The following is a 12890-nucleotide window of genomic DNA, read 5'->3' on the forward strand; positions in this document are numbered from 1 at the left end:
ACACACACAAGGAAGAAAACTGACAAAATAGTTTGTAATCGAATTGTCGATATACAATACAATACGTACTGTATATCGACATTACTACTGTGTTTTTTAAAAATTATTTATGATTTCATTGCCTTTCAAGTTCATCTCTAAAGCCAAATAGTAAATTGAATTACCGTATTTATCGAATCATAGAACATTATTTGGAATAAACTCCCCTCTCCTCGAATAACATGCATTACACAATATACAACACATTTCTATTTGTAGTAGAATTCATTGATTGGCATAATCTACAATTTACCAAGCATTTTCATACAATTCTTACTGTTTTGTAACTTTATATTATTGTATTGTATTCTTTTTCTATCTGGTGGGGGGGGGGGGGGGGGGTATTTATTTGATTATACATGTGTTACCATATTCACCCAAACCAATAAACGCCTCCCCCAAATAAATCCCTCCCCCACGAATAAACTCCCCTAAAAACACTCCTGATCGAACAAATACGGTACTAAAAAATGCTTTGCAACTTAACCTTCTTTTCGAAGTCGAAGTAAGTTAATTGGAAAGACAAAGACTGAGGAACTCATTTTTTGTTCGTCCGCCCTCTATTGAATATGTATATAATTATGTCTAAAAATCGTGAGAATAAAACCAATGAAAATACTGTAATAGTGGAAGTACCGAGAATAAGGGAACTTACATCGCAAACCTCCATTATCATCAGTTAAGTCAAGAAAGAATATATTAATTTAAATGTCATCATCTCACTCACACCACACGCCCTCACATAATCACACCCATCAAAGATCTTAGAAAGTCATCATCAATCGTCATTATCATTATGTGACTAAAATATAAGACTAAATACTGTACCATAATTTTTAAAATTCTTACCAAAATGTATTTAATTAATAATACACTTCATGTATTAGATAATAAAAACATTTGGTTTATAACGTAGGCCTACTTCTAAATCATTATTTTTAATTCCTCTATGGCATATGAAATTCACCCTTCCAAATCTTTAACTTCATTACATATATAGAGGGCGCTATTACATTTATTAATCAAAGTCATAGCCTCTCTTACTACAGTAATAAATTAATGTTGAACAATATTCTGTAACCGAATTCGTCATATAGTGAGAATCAAAACATTACCCCTTACAAAATTAATTCGGAAACTTTTGGCCACAGGGTTAGGGCTGTTAACAACACCAAGTGCTTTCGATTTCACCTGTCGAAATCATTCGTGTTTTTCTAATAAAACTTCTGTTAATAACTACTGCTTCATAAATAAGTCCACAATTAAAATACTTCAGTTTCATCGTATAGCGTTTTAAAGCATTTTAATCTTTTGATTACAGGGTCTGTCATCAAGTTATCATCAGGTCTAGCCCGAGTTACATTTAGCCTCGATAATGACAACACCACGGGCTGGTGCACTTTTAACGGCTTTACCCCTGTACTGTTTAGGCCCGAAGGGTTATTCGTATAGGCCTACATGAACTTAATTTAGTTTTTGGTGGTAAATAGTTATGTACTAACTGATTATGGTATTTTTAATATTACTCAATTTCTCTATTTGAACATAGTATCATTATGAGTGTACATTATTGGAAATTTATTTATTGGCATCACACTTTCCCAAATGTTATTATTATTATTATTTATTATCCACTACAGCGTTTTATAATTATCAATATATACGCGCGTGTCAACGTTTGCGTCAATTTAATGCTGTAGTTGACGATATCAATGATATTTTAAATAAAAATATTCATTTTTATTGTCAGTAATTGGTATTCTGTTATTCACAGTGATTATACTCTGATTTTGTATAATATTTTAATATTATAAATTAATATTTTAAGAATCAATATATAATTGAAGAAGCGTTTTATTGATATCATTATTAATTTAAGAAAATTAAATTTTATATCAGTAATAAATATGCACCATATTCCGCCCCGTGCCTCCTGCGGCAATTGATAAGCTCGATTAGACATGAACGGAGAGGGTAACTATATAACTGTAGTTTGGTTATATATTATCATTCTATATGAACATAATGCATATTAATCAATATACAGCACTATCAGAGAATAAAATACATCGCAATATTTTGTATTCACATAATGAATGCATGTATCGTGTTTTTAAAACTAATTTTTTAATTCTAAACATGGAATTCATGAATAAGCTCTGATATTGTCTTAATAATATAAAGAAAAAAACATTGTAGATATTTAACTAATATGCATTAAAAACAATTCTATTATAATTGGAGTAATATTAGGCCTAATCAAAATTATGCGGCAATTTATATTTTTTGTTGAAATCGAATAATATTTGAGTTTTGAAAATCTAGGCCTATTGAGTAAAAAATATTTGTATCTTAGCTTATAGTAAAAAAAAACATTGAGGCTATTTAACTAATATGCATTTTAAAAATTCTATTATAATTGAAGTAATTTTGACCTAATCAAAAGTATGCGCCAATTTATATTTTTGGTTGGCGCATTCAACCAACCTTTAAATGTTATAATATCGAAAAATTATTTAAAACTTAACTTAAAACTACAAGTAAGGTATAAATTTAATAATACTTATACAATCAATGGGCCAATTTGAACATGCACAATTTACTCAAATCATGGGCCAATTTTTAATTTTAATCAAATAACATTTTTTGAAAATTAAAATAAATGATATTAATTATTGCTGCAAAGTTAGTTAGATAATCAAAATTTATTTAAAAAAATTCAATTCAACTTATTAAATTGTGACAAAATGTGTATTTACCTATAAATCGCATTTCCAAACGATACTATTGGTGGGATTATTAATACGTTCTTTACAATGTTTAAACAATATCTTAATTTAATATCGATAATAAAATGAATCGTATTTAATCGTATCACTATTAATTTCCTTTGTCTAAAAATATTATTTTTTAACAATTTCCTCGATATACAAAGGAATGGCGATATTATTTATGTAACCTATTATCGACAGAGGGGTTTTAATGTATTTTATATGATATCATAAATAATAATATAAAACAATAAACGTCCATGGATAATTATATGTAAAATTGGGATAATAAATACATTTACTTGCGTCTCCTATCGTAAATAATGGTCGACGTTCTTATGTCGTAAAGTTGTTTCAAAACGGATCTTTTTTAAACCTTCCGAATCCAATATTTTATAAAAAAAAAATTCATGACAAATTTGTAAATGTAAACCTATTTATATTAAATTAGAAATTATTTAGAAAAAAATTGTTAGGTACTTACTCCGGTCAATTATGATAATGTATGTATTATGTTTAATATTGTTTCATTGTATGGATTAGTTTTCTAAGCGCGAATTTTACAATCATCAATAAAAATCAATCAATATAAATCAATATCAAATAACCCAATCGATTAAAAGCTATAAATCATAATGTAAAACATTGCTTGTCAAAAACTATTTAACAATAAAAAAATTATGAGGGTAAAACACATTAATTTCATCATAAATAAAATCATACCGCTAATAATGCTTCCGTGAATCTGTAGCTTTAGGGGACGAGCGGGTATTGTACATGAAAAGAATAACAAGATGATGCACAAAACTGGGTTGCGTTGTATCTCAAAGGTGGCGCCAACGTTTCTCTTGAGTGATTTTTTTCGCGGTTCTTTCTCTTTCATTTCGCGCCAAGTACTAAGTTTGTTTTAATAGGCTTGTGTTAAAAGCCGGCGTGGTTTTCATAAACGATGCTTCTTCCTTGGGTAATGCTTATAACGCCACATGATATCATTTATCAATGATAAAAATAACGTTATTGATTGTCGTCCAGACTAACACAAATAATAAATAACAATAATGGCAGCAATAAAAGTAATTTAGATGTAGTACTTGCATAAACTTTTAGATAAAGTAAGTAGGCTAAAGTAAAAATAAAAACATACAGGAATCAATATAAGTTAACAATATTACAGCAAGTTAGATTAATAGATTGAAAGTTGGACACACGTATGCTTCATGTCAAGGGTCATCTTTAAATCAGCAACATTTTGAACATTGGTATTTTCGCTTTGAAAGTTATAAATTCTTAAAATCAATTTCTAATCAACTTTCAACACGTTTTAGGACATTTTAGTACTTGCGCAAACTTTAGATAAAGTAAGTAGGCTGTAAGTAAAAATAAAAACATACAGGAATGATATAAGTTAACAATATCACAGAAAGTTAGATTAATAGATTGAAAGTTTGAAGAAGTAAACCAACTGAATAATAATACTGATGTAAATTGGAAAAGCATATAAATCATCATCATTTGGGTGCGGTTCCATTGGTGTGTACAGTCGAAAAACCGTACAAACATTATTTATATATTGTTTGGAGTTTTGGTGTGAAGTTAGGATCAACCAAGGCAATCAAAACCGACTTTAATTATTCAAGATTTTAACATAATTTCTTGTATTCTACTTGAATGATGAGCTACTGTCGTTTTCCTGATAAAGATATGGTTGATTCGATGGATGGTGATGATTAAAAGGGGAAAGTCTATTTACATCAGATGTTAAAATGACCCAACATCTTCGTCGACCATACAAAATATTATTTATAGAGGTTTTGAAGTTATACATTCAATTGGTAACAATAATACTTGTAGCGAAATGGTTGATTCAATGACTGAGAGGAGGCTGGAGCAGGGAAGAGGAGAAAGTTTTTTTTGGACACAGATGTTGTTAAGTTAGCAAAAACTCGAAATACTTCGGTATTGGTTAAACTTATTCTAAGCTTATACCTTATACCTCTTATGCCATTCTTCATTCTTTACAATTAACTCGTCAATACATATTGCCCTGTAATTCTATGTAAATGATTTATTGACTTTTATACAATTATATTTTAAGCAAAAGCATTCGAGTTTTGTGATGGAAATGAGTAATGAATTATCATCATTCCAACGATTATCATGAATAACTGTAATTATTTCATCAAAATGAATTATATTTTGCATTCAACTTTTAATAGCTACAGACCTATATTCGTAGGAACAAAAACAAAACAATTCGATGCATTTGTCTTGGAAAGACAATATAGGCCTATTTAAAAGAAAAACAATTACGTTTTTGTTTAAAAAAAATTTAGCCAGAGAAGAATAACTATTCACGATATAAAATATTGTTGTACTTTTTATTTACAAAAGCTAATTTCTTCTTCTTCATTTTCCATGTCTGATAGGATTTAAAATTCTCTTTATATTTTTCCTTTGTGTAACTTTGTTTCAAAGATGTCGGCAGTGTTGTTTCCATTCTATGATGTAACATAAAAAAACAACAAATAAAAAGATTTATAAGGTTACAAACTCATAAAACACAAACAATATTATAAATATTGCATGCAGACTTAAGCACGATATAATGTGTAAGCAGCACCACACGGCATATTCACTGTTTATCTTGCAGAATGTTTACTGTAGAAAATCACAGCGTATATAATCCTTGTAGAGTATGTTGGAGATATTTATATGAGTTATGATAGTATTTACGCACAAGAAATATATCTCTTTAGTGTTTTGGCTTACTATTTTAAAAGGTTTTCGTTTCATTTCGTATATTAAAAGGGTGGCGTATATAGAATAAAAATCCAAGCGCAAGAAATAATAGTCGAAAATGGCGGCAATTATTTATGAAATATTGCGGACGAAATGTCGCGCACTAAACCTTTGAGTGCAAAGAGCAGAGATATGTAAAGATAAATATAATACTATTTCCGTTCAATTAGAATATTCGATGATTAAATTTTAATAAAAAAAATATATAGTTTGTGCACTTGACAGCGAAAGATTATAAACGTGTTTTTGTTGAACTTCAACTTCGCTTCTTTGTGCGATGATGATGATTGTAACTACTTTTGTTTTATTAAATGATTTTTTCAACTTATTTTTGAGTTCATCCATTCAAATCGGCGTTTTTTTAAATGAAAGAAATGTGTTTCTTAACTAAAATCGTACAAAATCATCAAGAGAGGGACTCTAGAAGCAAGTACAGATAAATAAATATGAGGATTAAACAAACGAACAAATGAAATGCCAAGGTTTTAGTCTTCGTAATGTTTATGGTAAATATTTCCAAAGTCTATGAGATATAATCACAGTAATTTTTTTACTAAAATTATAATATAAAATATTGTAAATAATGATATCTATCAACTTGTAAAGTAAGAAATCCATAAACGCTAGCGATTATCCTTTATTGACATATTGATATTCATTATGCCTATCGCATTCCATAATATTTGTTGAATAATAAGAATTTCATAGAATCATTCACAATCTGTACACATGCTGATTGAACGCCACCGCCGCCAGTAAAATACACTCATTTTCGTTGTTCTCTTGTGCCTCATTCAGTAACAGTAACCGATATTAAAGGAACATTCTTTAATAGTCACAATAGTGGTTATAATGTAAATAATCATTTTAGCGAAGCGGTGATTTTTCTCGTTACTAAAACTTTACTTTTTAGCTTAAAATGCAAACATGGTTTAGTATAATAATTGTGCGAAGTTATAATCACTTCTTTTAATTCAGGCTGCTCTCATAACCTCTTGGCAATTTAAATCAAGTTTTAAATTGGTAATGTTGTTTATAAGTATAGAGAGCGTTTGTCTGTATATGTCAAATACTTTCTATCTGTTATTCATCTCTTGTACTTCTTTATATCATAGCAAACATTAGGCGCGCGTGTACAAAGATTGATAGAAATGGCACGCGCGCGTCAACTTTGTGTCTCGTGACGTCACTAACAAATATATTTTATGTTATCGCCAACGTATTCGCATAGGCTTTTTCGAGTAAAGTTGCAACACATATAGATAAATATTTGTTATACACAAATAGACAAATATATTTATATTATGCATTATTCAAATAATAAATACAATCGTCTTATTTGGACACACTTTGTATACTCGTGTATATCCTACACAATTTATACATGCCTCGATTTACAAACATTGGAATTTGATTTAATAACCATTCTTTGGCATTTAAAACTAACTTTTAAAAATGACATCTGTATTAAAAACTAGGACATGTTATACAATTCGTTTGTTGAAAACAAAATGATTCCTTTACATTATGTATTTTATTATTGAAGATTTCATGGTTAACTTTATTGATATTTTTGGTCAACGGGATTGATTGTCGTATATTATAGCGATAAGATAAAAATATAGTTTTATATAATAATATCCGATTATTCTAAGCAAGGCTATTAAGTTATACGATTCATTTTTTTGTTTATTGAATGCGCATGTGGATTTGTATGACTTTTATCCGTGAGTTTAAATGATGGAATAGGTCTATAATCAATAATGTATGATTTTCGATAAAGCTGATGTTTAGACAGAAGAGGAAAATTGAGAGAGATATTTTCTTTTTTATTCTTAGTCCAGTTTGTGAATTTGCTAGTGAGTAGAGTAAATAATTACAAAGCACATTTGATATATCTGGTAATAAGCCAAGTGGTGGCGTGTTCTATTATGATGTACATACGAAATTAAATTGAAAAATATAATTAGCTTTGTTTGACATTCCAGATTTAGTAGCGAATTTCGTATAATGAATGATTTATGAATTTGTCTATTAATTAGGCCTAAACGCCATTTAATTTGGACACTTCTGAACAAACATTTAGAAATACAAACTGAAATCAATCTAAGAATAAACCAATTCGTAGAAGTTAAGTAAGTCAGATGTTTAGCGCTATACTCGGAAATCAATTGTTTGTATTCGTTTTTTCCCATGGAAGTGAATAACTTCATTAAAACTACAAAATTGCTTATTCAAATCTGATTTTATAACTCTTTATTTTCATGGTTTTGCTGATAATACATCTTTAATTATTATTATTAATTAATACAAATCGTCTCCGGAGAGCCCCTTTAACGTACACATTACTTAATATTGTCTTTGCCATTATGTTGTTAAATAAATAAGGAATATCTATTTGACGATGTTAGAATACACGGCCATTGGATGACCCCTTCAATTATCAGCCGATTTAATTGCGCGCTCGTGTTGTCATGGTCATTATCACTGATCGCATTGTCATGGCCATTATACCGTTGATTGCCATCAACTGAGTTACATAAATTGCATGTAAAGATGAGATGAAAAATTAACTTTAAACAAATCATTTCGCATTTTTATGATGCAAGTAATAATCACAGGCATTCACTATTATACGTAATTATCATTTAGATGGCATATCTTGATTTGTTGAAATAGATGTCCTTCAATAAACGTTGAATGATGCTACGTTCATTTTGTTGTTTCTTGTACTTTTATTTTGTTTTAAAGTAAAACGAACAAAACAAAGACCAAATATTCTTCGACCTATTTCCAAGTCTCTCAAACATAAAGCTCTGTCTACACTATCAAACTTTATGTGAAAAAAAATGTGATGTGTCTATCATGGTGATGTCCTATCACTACCATATTTGGGCACACCATTTGAAAGTGTGATTAGATCCTGTAATTGACGAGTTACTTGCTTTCGTTTAGACTGTATGAAATAAAAAAAAAATGTATCATAAGGCCTGTATCATAGCTTTTAACCTTACCACAGGCGCCACATGACACTGTATTACAGAATTCGCCTATAATACTGAACACATACCATATTATGTGGAGATACAGAGAGTCGAGTAAAGCTCTGTCTACACTGTCAAACTAGTTAGACAAAAACAAGTGTGATGTGCCCAAATATGGCAGTGATATGACATCATCATGTCCATATATAGGCACATCACATTTTGTTTTTTCATAAAGTTTGATAGTGTAGACAGAGCTTCAATATCCAAACTTTAAATCAAATTAGTTAGCTTTTTTTTAAAATATTCCATTTCAGACAAACATATTTAAAGAATGGCACGTCGATTTAAAATGAGTTATAACACGCTGTTACTGATAGCTAGATAATACGTGATCGTTTAATACATTTACTTAACCAAATATTTGGAAACCATTTCAGATTAATCAATGAGGTTTAAATCCAAAGCAATATTTGCCTAATAAGTATAATTGATTGCCTCTTACGACAAATTATTTTAAACGAAACTATTTTTGTAATAACTTTAACTAAATGTCGACATCTCGCTGCGATATTCTTAATGAAAATTTTATACAACGTAACATTATTTTTTTTAAATCTGTGTTAAAACGATAAACAACATTTCTGATAAGTATGCCTTTAATGTTATGTATTAAATTCCATATTAAATTAATATTATAGTGTTCAGTACTGCACAAAGTGTATTTACTGGCGGCGCTATACAAAAAACAAAAAAAGTTTTTAAATATGTCTCAATTATGTCCTTAGCGGTACTCCATACTTCAATCAATATCTATTTATAGTTCAGTAGGAATAATCGATTCGACTTTTTTATTTTGTAATTTTCTATATTCTATATCTAAAGCTCTGTTTACACTATCAAACTTTATGTGACAAAAAATTGTGATGTGCCCATATTTGGACATGATGTCATATAACTACCATATTTTGGGAACATCACATTTTTTGTTGTCAAACTACTTTGATAGTGTAGACAGAGCTTTATTCACAATTAAATTTTAATTTGATATAAATGAATTCGATAAAATTCAAACATTTGATTTTATTATGACGTAATTTATGACATTTTAATTTAAACATAATAAATAAATAAATACGATGATTCTCTCGATTATACAATTTAATTGTTTTGACGAACACAACAAAACGTAATTGGTAACTGTTTAGAATTTAAATATAATAATTTAAACAATTGCATTTACGATAATATTTTTTTTGCGAAAAAAAATAATAATTTGAATGCTTTACGATTGAAATTTCTTTAACTGTTCATGATATTCAATTACAGTTTGTTTTATATTTGAGAATCGACATTACTGTTAAGCTATTATAAATAAGATAAATATTAGTTATCATAAAAAAAACTATTTTTTATATATTGAAAAATCTGGCTACATAATTCGACTTATTCCTAATTCCATTACTCGCAACAACTGTAAAAGTTGTTTCGATATGGGATTTCATCTAATGCCCACAAATTGTAATTATATGGTTACAAATCATAACAATGTGCAAATACTTACTTCTCGAGAGAAAACAAACCATAAAATAAATATAACTATTATTTACAAGACGAATACTGAAAGAAAATCAGTGCAAAACGATTTGGAATAAAACGAATTTAGTGATTTCAATTTACTGTAAACATGACTTGAATTACGATATAGCTTTTGTTAATATTGCTTGTGAAATATTCGAGGAATGAAACGTAATTAACATTAATATCAATATAGCCTCTTAAAAGGGGTCACAAGCAACTGACGAAACGTCACCCCGGGGACTATTACACCATCTTAGACTTGATATTTCTATCGATGATGGAACCGCGCAATGCTCTATCGCTCGTCGCTTCTATTCGGTAAATGACGCGATTTGCTTTACTTCATATAACGTTTACAATCTTTGATTTGTCAGTCCATTTAGAAGATTGATAATTTTCTGCTATTACTCAGTTAGCGCACCTGTTTGGGGATATAACTACGGTATAGTCCCCGTGGGTTCTGTACGCGACGTCGGAGTTCTTATATACTGATCCCCGATCGACATTCTGTGCTTGCGTTTAATACATTCATGTCTTTTTATGATATCGATAGCCCTTCGAAGATTGTTATACGTATTGAAATTAAATGTTAAAATTACCATTCTCGATCGTTAAGGAGCAAGAAATTAGTAGAAGTACGCCTAAGGATTGAGCCGTATTCGAGTGTTACTTGCTATGGCTTCTGGCTAATAGCGCTCAGGAGAATTCCACTAAATAACATGTTTTTGGTAGCATGAGAAACTAACTAAAGTATAATCGCTTCAAATCGTTGTAAATTGTCTCCCGGACAATTTTTGAATAAGATGTCTTTCTCGATATTCTACTTTTATGAGATCAACGGACCATGAAATAGCTTTCCATTTTGCCTATGACTCACTTGGCACCAATTTATTTCATCCGTTTTGCTTTTTACAAGTAGCAATTAATATCGGAATATGCACGTGTATTAACAGATAACGGTTTCGTTAACAATCAAACTCGTAATGGCTTTGATCATGGTTATCATTTAAATCGTTCAACGCGTTCCTTATTCAAAGGATAATTAATTTAAAGATTTGAGAACATCTTATATCAACAACAGTGTGACAAAGACATACATAATAGTAATAATCCTTTTTTTATTACACACTTATAAGCTGTATTTAACTGTGAATAACAAACAGTAAAACATGGTTGATACTTCAGTTAAATGAAAATTATTTTTTTTTGTATGCGCATTTAACCAATCGGGAACTTGTATCGATAGTGTTGTGAAGGTATACAAGCGTAACGTTTAGGTCTACGTGTGGTGGCGTTGTACAAACGTAATTCTGGTGTTTGGTAACGTGTAAAAATGTCACGAGCGTTTGTGAACGTTGTGTAAGCGTAAAACCCTGTTTACAAATCAAAAAAATGTTGACCATATAATTATGGACATGATGATGTCATATCACTACCATATTTGGGCATATCACTACCATATTTGGGCACATCACACTTTTTTTTGTCTTTTGTGTGACGTACACACATGCGTTTGATATAACTTGCGCAATTACGTTGGCAATGTGCTATTTATTGATACACATTTAGGCTAATTATTAAGCTATTCATTATTATAGTTTTATAAAACATGCGTTACAATTCTTTATAATAATTTTTTAATCAGAAATAAGAAAATAATTACAATTTTTCGTATCATCGTCCTCATGGTATATGTTATTATAAAACAATATTTTATCAACAGACGAAGATATTAAAATTATACAAAAATCAAAACTTAAAACCATAAGAAACAATTTAATTTTTCGATGCATCATTAAGCAAAGAATGAATTAAGGTCAATGAAGATTAATAATAATTCTTGTCACATGTGGTATATTCAACACTAACGACTTAATTTAACAACTCATTGTGGACGAATAAATACTCATAGAAATGCTAATTACATCAATTATTGACAAAACTTAAACTAATCCTTGTCATAAGTGATCACTAAGATACTAACGTATCTATTACGCACAGGAGAGATGCGCAGTAAACGCATATTCATATTCTAGTACTTTAATTCCCATTGGCTGTTAAAGTAACCACTGTTGTGTTTTGATTTCAGACAACGTTGATATTACAAAGTAGCCCTAGCTCTGCTATTCATCCGACACGACGTTCATAAGAACATTAAAAGCAATATAGTAAGAAAATTTAAAGGCAACTAAGGTCAACCAATCAACGCGTTGAATTTTAGCTGTGGAGACAATATGCGCGTCAAATAAAAGATAACGTATTTATAATGGGAATAGTTATCATTGAACGTATTGAGATGAATGGAGTGGTTCGAATCGCTGTTCAATGACTGTTTCAATGTAAACAAGAAAATAATAATAACTGACAAAAAAATTGATAACCCAATGCAAAGACGAATTTCGTTTCGTCGACGAAAAAGTCAAGCACTATCAAAATAATATTGTCCAGTGAATACATTTTAAATAGTTAATAATAATAATAATAATAATAATAATTAATAGTTAAATATGTATAAATTGATGATAAATAATAATTATGCAGTATGAATCTAGTAATGACATTCAATTATCAATGCACAATAATTTTTAATATAATTTAATACAAGAAACCAAATCCTAACGAGAAAAAAAGTTACTTATTGTAGGCCTATATTGTATGATTAAAAAAATGTTATCATTATTTGGACGCGTGCATTGATTAGTCGCATCATTATTAT

The 12890-nt window shown here is 29.4% G+C and overlaps 1 long non-coding RNA gene across 1 annotated transcript in view; it reads right to left on the bottom strand.

Annotated features, from left to right (window-relative positions):
- Positions 1-5207: 5207 nt before the first annotated feature.
- LOC144837529 (uncharacterized) overlaps positions 5208-12890 on the bottom strand; it is a 40456-nt gene continuing 32773 nt past the window's right edge. Inside the window, exon 3 of the long non-coding RNA XR_013611518.1 lies at positions 5208-5308. This is a non-coding gene — a long non-coding RNA (uncharacterized LOC144837529). The remainder of the gene's footprint in view (positions 5309-12890) is intronic.

This window comes from Antedon bifida, chromosome 3, assembly GCF_963402885.1.
Source record: "Antedon bifida chromosome 3, ecAntBifi1.1, whole genome shotgun sequence".
NCBI classification, from domain to species: Eukaryota; Metazoa; Echinodermata; class Crinoidea; order Comatulida; family Antedonidae; genus Antedon; species Antedon bifida.